Below are 6924 nucleotides of genomic sequence, written 5' to 3'. Positions count from 1 at the left end.
TCTGGAACAGATTTTCTTTCCCAAGATCTCCATTGTCTTCTTTATGTTCCATGCTGCGCTTTTTGGTGTTGGCTTTGGTTTCAGGTTTCATGAATAGCTCCTTCTGGATTGCATCTCCATGGTAGCACAACGGGATTAGCAGATCTGTACCATCACCAATATGAATGGTATCAACAACCTTCGCTGACTCCACCAGTGCGTCTTGACGATCAGGATGTCTGCATCTCCTTTGGCATGAATCGTAGTGCAGCCCGCTCTCTCTAGGAAGGAACCCAGCCTATGAAGAAACCTTTGTTTACTTTGTTGACGAGAAACTAATTTTTCTGCAGCTTCAGCAAAGTCTTTCATGTGAATATCACATTTGGTCCCTTGGAGCTGCCCGTGCGTCCGCAGTGTGTAGCATCCTTGATGGCAGGCCCATCTTCATAACCATCTGAGTCAATGGTTGACTTTCCGTACCGATTTGTCACATATGTGACATACATATGACAAATGCTCTCAAAGGTTTGACCTCTTGACCATGGTAGACGTTGCAAGAGTGCACCACCCTCAAGCACGTAATGTAGATCATCACCAGTCTGATCCTGTTTCACCATCTCCCAAAGGGCTTCACCTAGTGCCGCTTTGTTTGGCTTCTTGACAGCCCAACATTGTCAAATAATGCCGTGGGATGACTACAAAGCTCGTATTGAAACAAGGCTGCTGGATCTTCCTGATCTTCGCGGGTGGCAATAACACTCAGCCACTGGAAAAGCAACTGTGGATCGACCTGAACTGGATCTCCGCCAATGACAATGGTTGTCTTGGATCCAAGTGTGACTGCTAGATTGGAAAGAGTACTTGTTCACATTTGTTTCCAACCATTGACTCTAGTATCCCATTGGCCTACAGATCTTGCCTTGATGACATTCACTGTTTCATGTGCGGCAACACCACTCATGATATTGTACAGGGATGGCTCACTATTGAATGGATCCTATTCTTTGAAGGCTGCAATGAACTTGTAGATGTCCTCTGTGTCCTGTTCTTGTCTGGACTTGGATGTGTCTTTGTGCTGTTCACTGGTGTTGTGGGTCACACCAGTGAGCTCTTGCATAGCGAGATTTACCTCAGCACAAGATGGCATCCCCAATCTCCAGGTCAGCCACTGAGCCTCCGTCATACCTCTGCCTCTGGTTAACCCACCACTTGTTTTGATTCCCTCATTAGCACTTGCTCAATTACGAGATCAGTTGACAAGCCTGCCCAGTACCGATTGCTTTTCCTGACAACATGAAATCCATTCATGAAGCTTGTGTACACATTAGGAATGAGTCTTCTCAAGTTGGCACATCGTTTGCAGATACAGGTACGCAGATTTGGCATACAGATTGTGCCCTGCTGAAAACATAGGTTTATTTCACTTTATTTGTTTCAATCAGGTACTTAGGTGCAAGGTTATAGTGATAATATGAATTTCCTCTACTGGCAGAAGCTCCACCACTTTCCCATGCTAGGATATTTTAGGACTTTTATTATGGGGTTTAGAGAACCATACTAGAATGTACTGCAATAGAATCAATTATTTTGCAATTAGTGGTGGGTAACCCCGTCAGATTGACTGGACTATCCTGGATGGAAAACAGTGTGCGTTCACAGTGCAGCACATTGCACGCTTCTTGTAATTCATTGTCGCAGACAATCTCTCCCTTTCAGAAAAGAATGGGTTAATTATGGACAGTTGGTGTGGCTTTCACAGCACATCATAATTTACTAACTTTATTGAGTTTATCGAGGAGGTGACAAATGTAATTAATCAGTAGATGTTATCTGCATGGATTTTAATCAGGCATTTGAAAAAAAATCCCCCATCATTGGCTGATCCTGATGATTAAGATGCATGGATCCACGATGACTTTGTATTTTGGATTATCCATAGAAGACAGAGGTAGTGGTGGAAGGAGGCTATTCTGGCTGGAGATCTGTGATCAGTGATTTGTGCTGGGATCCCTTTTGTTTGATATATAGATTCATGACTTGAATGTAAATGTAGCTGGGCTGGTTGGTATGTTTGCAGACAATATCAAAATTTGTGTAATTGCAGACAGCGAGGAAGGCTGTCAAAGAATGCAGCAGGATATGACAACAGACAATAGACAATAGGTGTAGGTGTAGGCCATTTGGTCCTTCGAGCCAGCATCGCCATTCAATGTGATCATGGCTGATCATCCCCAATCAGACTGATCATCCCCAACCCTGTTCTTGCCTTCTCCCCATATACCCTGACTCCACTATCTTTAAGAGCCCTATCTAGCTCTCTCTTGAAAGTGGACGAATAGAGTTAAATCTGAGCAATTGTGTTTTGATGGAAGGTTGAATATAAGGGAAAGATATATTGTTAATGACAAGAGCCTTAACAATATTGATATACAGCAGAATCTTGGGGTCCAGGTCCATGGTTCCCTGAAAGTGGTGACAGAAGTAGACAGAGTGGTAAACTAGGTGTGTGGTATGTGTGTGTGTGCTTGCCTTAATCAGCCATGGCATTAAGTATAGGAATCAGAAAGTCTTGCTGTAGTTTTATGAAACTCTAGCTGAGTTGCATTTGGAGTACAGTTCTGATGCCCTATTAAGGGAAGAACGTGGAAGATTTGGAAAGGGTGCAGGATGGGTTTACCAGACTTTTGCCTCAATAGAGTATGAGCTTGAAGGAGAAGTTTGGAAATTTGTCATTGTTTTCTCTGGAGTGTTGGAGGTTAAGGGGAGACCTGATAGAAGTGTACAAAGTTATGAGACGCTTGGATAAGGTAGACAATCAATCTTTTTCTCAGGGTGGAAATGTCAACGATTTGAGGGCATAGATTAAAGGTCAGAGAGAGAACATTTGGAGATGAGTGGGGTAAGTTTTTTTACAGAGAGTAATGGGCGGCTGGTACGCACTGCCAGGGGTGGCGGTGGTATATGGGATTAATACGGATAGGTGTTTGATTGTCATCATTGACCTGGTGAGCCAGAGGGCACTTTCTCCGCTCTGAGACTCCACAACTCTATGATGGCATGGTGTGGGGGTGAGGACCATGGATAGATCATTGGGCTTTGAGGAAGGACTTGTCAGGAGAATTGATATTCCCTTTTGCCCTCCTTCAGGCATAAGTACCTCATGCATCAATTCCGCGTGACAACCTTTGCTGTCCTTCTAAGTGTTCAAAGGGTCCAGAACAAACCAAAGGAGATTGATCCAAGTACTCAACCCTTGCAATGGGAGAGGTTGAAGGTGAGTGCCCCAGCCATGTACAGGTATGAAGGAACTTTGTAATCTATAAAACCTTTCACAGCGTAAAAATATCCCAACGCTCTTTACAGCTAATGAAGTATTTTTAAATGTGGTCTCTGTTGTTCTGTTGGAAACAAATGTCTACTTAGTGCACAGCAGGCTTGTATAGGGACAAGATGACAGCCCAATAATATGAGTAATGTGGATAGTGGATAAATTGTTGGCCATGGCATGGGAGAACCCTCCTGTTCTTTAAATATTGTGCGAGGTCATTCCCTGAGAGCAAAGATGGGTGTCCGTTTATTTCATCCCAAATAAACTTCCTGTTGTGCATTTTCCTTCAAACCCATGAACATTTGATTCAAGTGCAAGAAGACCATCCGTTGAATTGGAGTTGACACCACTTAGCATCACTCTCATCAAATAATGACACAAGCAGTATTTCCTACGTTTAATTACTCCTTTCCCACTTGTCAGATGAGATGAGAAACAACAAATATGTGTATTGGTTTACAGTTTGCTCCTTCCCCATTCGCCATCTCAAGGGGCAGAATCTTGCTGCATTGGCTGTCCTCACTGAAGTGCACAACTTTCACCAGTATTGTAAGGGGTGAAAGAGGATATTCTGCCACAGCGGGCGGATGTTGGGTTGCCTCTCTTTTTTTCTAAACAAAGTCACCTCAGACTCTTTTACATTAAGTTTTGTCTGGCATATCCCAGCCCAGTCATGTGGGTCCTCCCAAGTCCACTCCTCTGCAACTCATTGTTTATTATGCTTGTACTTCCATCATCAACCATTGGCATAACTTCAAAGAACCCAGTCAATCAGAATTTGTCTTTTGTGAAACAATGTCTATTTTCTTATGTGTTCAAGAAGGAACTGCAGATGCTGGAAGATCGAAGGTACACAAAATTGCTGGAGAAACTCAGCGGGTGCAGCAGCGTCTATGGAGCAAAGGAAATAGGCAACGTTTCAGGCCAAAACCCTTCTTCAGACTGATGGGGGGTGGGGGGAGGCGGGGAGAAGAAAGGAAAAAGGAGGAGGAGGGCTGAGGGAGAGATAAGAAGGGGAGGAGACAGCAAGGGCTAACAGATTTGGGCGAATTCAATGTTCATGCCATCAGGATGCAGACTCAACCTTTATTGAGATAAGGTTGTTCACATCGATATTCTAGAAGCCTTTGCGGACAAAACACAGACACCCAGATCATCCATCTTTCACCACAGTAATGTGAGACGTGTCTCTTTGAATACGCAAACACAAAGTATTGTTTTGTCAGGATTTGAAAGATATCTCTTGTGACCTACCAGAAAAACAATGATCTTTGTTAATGAAGTTGTCGTTGTAATATCGAAACTGATAACTGCTTGTAAGTTACTTTTGGAAGTGGTTTAAAAGTGGTTCTTGGACAATGTACACTTTAAATTATCTAATTACGGCTGCTATTTGGCCTTGAATCATTCACCCAGCAAAATGCCTCATTGTGATTTACGTTTTTATTTTAAATTTTAGGATCTTTTAAAGAGCTTAAGTTCTTCCATCGTTCTTGAGAGAAAAGATGCTGTTAAGGCAAGTTCCAAAATTTAACTTTCAAAATATGAGTGGATTAATGGAGGTGAACGAGTTATTATTCTGGACTGTTCACTGACCTTTCATCTCGGGTACAGATGCTCACCTGGCTGACATGTGGAAGTCCCCTCAGTAACTGGTGCTAGTGCTCAGTGCATGATAGTTCATGGAAGATGTGGTTCGATGAAGGAAAAGGAAGTAATGGGGCAGTCCAGCCTACCCAGGTTGTCCAGCCATGGACCATCCTGCTTCTTCCATTGTGGTCTGTGGAAGGCCTTCCTGAGGCTCCCAACAACACTGTCCATTGTGGAGCAGCACAGTCAGCAGAAATGGCTGCCCCTCTTCATTGGGGCCTGGGTGGAGGGTACTGCATCGAGGGGTCCCTTGCAACCTGATTCTCTCGTGGTTCACAGACTCACCAGCCGCCTACCACTGGAAGAGTCTGTGTTCCACATGTGCATGGAGTGTATGAGGTTGCAGCCCCTGTTCCATTATCTAAAGGGGCTGCTCCTTGCCTTCTGTCTGAACTTCACACCCACCATCCTCATCTTTGGACACCCTGTGTATAAGGGGGAGGGTATGGCCGAAGATGTCCTGGTTGCGTTGCTCCTAGGCCTGGCCAAGCTGGCCATCCGCGAGTCACGGCACCAGGTGGAAGAGCGCTCTGCGCGGGCCGGCTGCCTGCCCCTTTTCCGGGGTTCCGTCCGCACCCTGGTGGTAATAGAAAGGGACTACACGCTGTCCACGGGCACCATGGGGGATTTCCTGGACCGCTGGGCACCGCATGGGATGGAATGCATCCTCTATAAGGATGGTGATATCGTTGTATGGGAGTTTATTTAGTATATTTGTTTGACTTGTATTAAGGTGGTGGGTTTTGTTTTTATTTATTTTGTACTGTAAATATTATTGTAAATAATTGATTAAATGATTTTTTGTTATAAAAAAAAGCAGAAATGGCCACTGCACTGACAGTATGCCTCTGACAGAGGGAGGCTCACTCTATGTTCTCCAGCGGGAAGTGGAAGGGCCTGTCAATGGCTGGTTATTCGGAAACATCTGGGAACAATGAAAACATAAATGTATCAATAAAATAATTACTCGTTTTGTTTAAATAAATTAAAAATAATTAATTGTAAACTAATAACGACACACACACACACACACACACACACACATACACACTACTAAACAATTAAATACTTTGGACTCTGGTGGCTGTCCAGGTTGAGTAGAGCTCTTAAAGTATCTACAGTATGTGTGTATAGAAAGCTATTCACCAGCCCCATGCGCTGGGTAAAATTGGAGGTAATGTCAGATGTTTGATGTCACTGCAAATGCCCAGTGGCCTCTGCACGGGAACATCATGTTCAGAGTGTATCGTAGTTTTTTTTCCTGACTGCTGTCCAAAGACAAAAGTTTGTTTTCCATAATATACATACTGCTCTATGTATTTGTGTGCTTGTACAGTATCGGATGGGTTTGTCCCCTGAATATCAATGGGTACCATTTCATAAACTAGATTGTTTCCTGTAAAACAAACTATTGTGTGGGTTAATATGATGGATATACAATATTGTGAGTCCGTAGTTTCATTATAATAGACACCTTAGGAATTGCTGTCATGTAGTGGTAAATAGTGCTGTGCTCAGACTAAATTGATGAATTAGTGTGTTCAGTGGTAATGCACAACAATCTAAATTTAAACTTTAGATTTAAGAGATACAACATGGTAAAAGGCCCTTTGGCTGACAGAGTCCATGCCGACCAACAATCACCATGTACACCAGCACTATCCTACACACTAGAGAGAATTTACAATTTTGCGGAAGTCAATTAAACAACAAACCTGTCTTTGGAGTGTGGGAGGAAACTGGAGCACTCGGAGAAAACCCACCTGGTCACAGGGAGAACGTACATACTCTGTACAGACTGCAGTCACGGTCAGGATCGAACCCAAGTCTCTGGTGCTGTAAGGCAGCAACTCTACCACTGTTGCTTCGTAATAAATTAATAAATTCAACCTAATACTCTAAGGATAGGTTGAACGTGATGACTTCCAGTGGGAAATGCAGAACTGACACAAATACAGATGACTGAG

This window comes from Leucoraja erinacea, chromosome 23, assembly GCF_028641065.1.
Source record: "Leucoraja erinacea ecotype New England chromosome 23, Leri_hhj_1, whole genome shotgun sequence".
NCBI lineage: Eukaryota > Metazoa > Chordata > Chondrichthyes > Rajiformes > Rajidae > Leucoraja > Leucoraja erinaceus.
Note: the sequence above shows the minus strand (reverse complement) of the source record.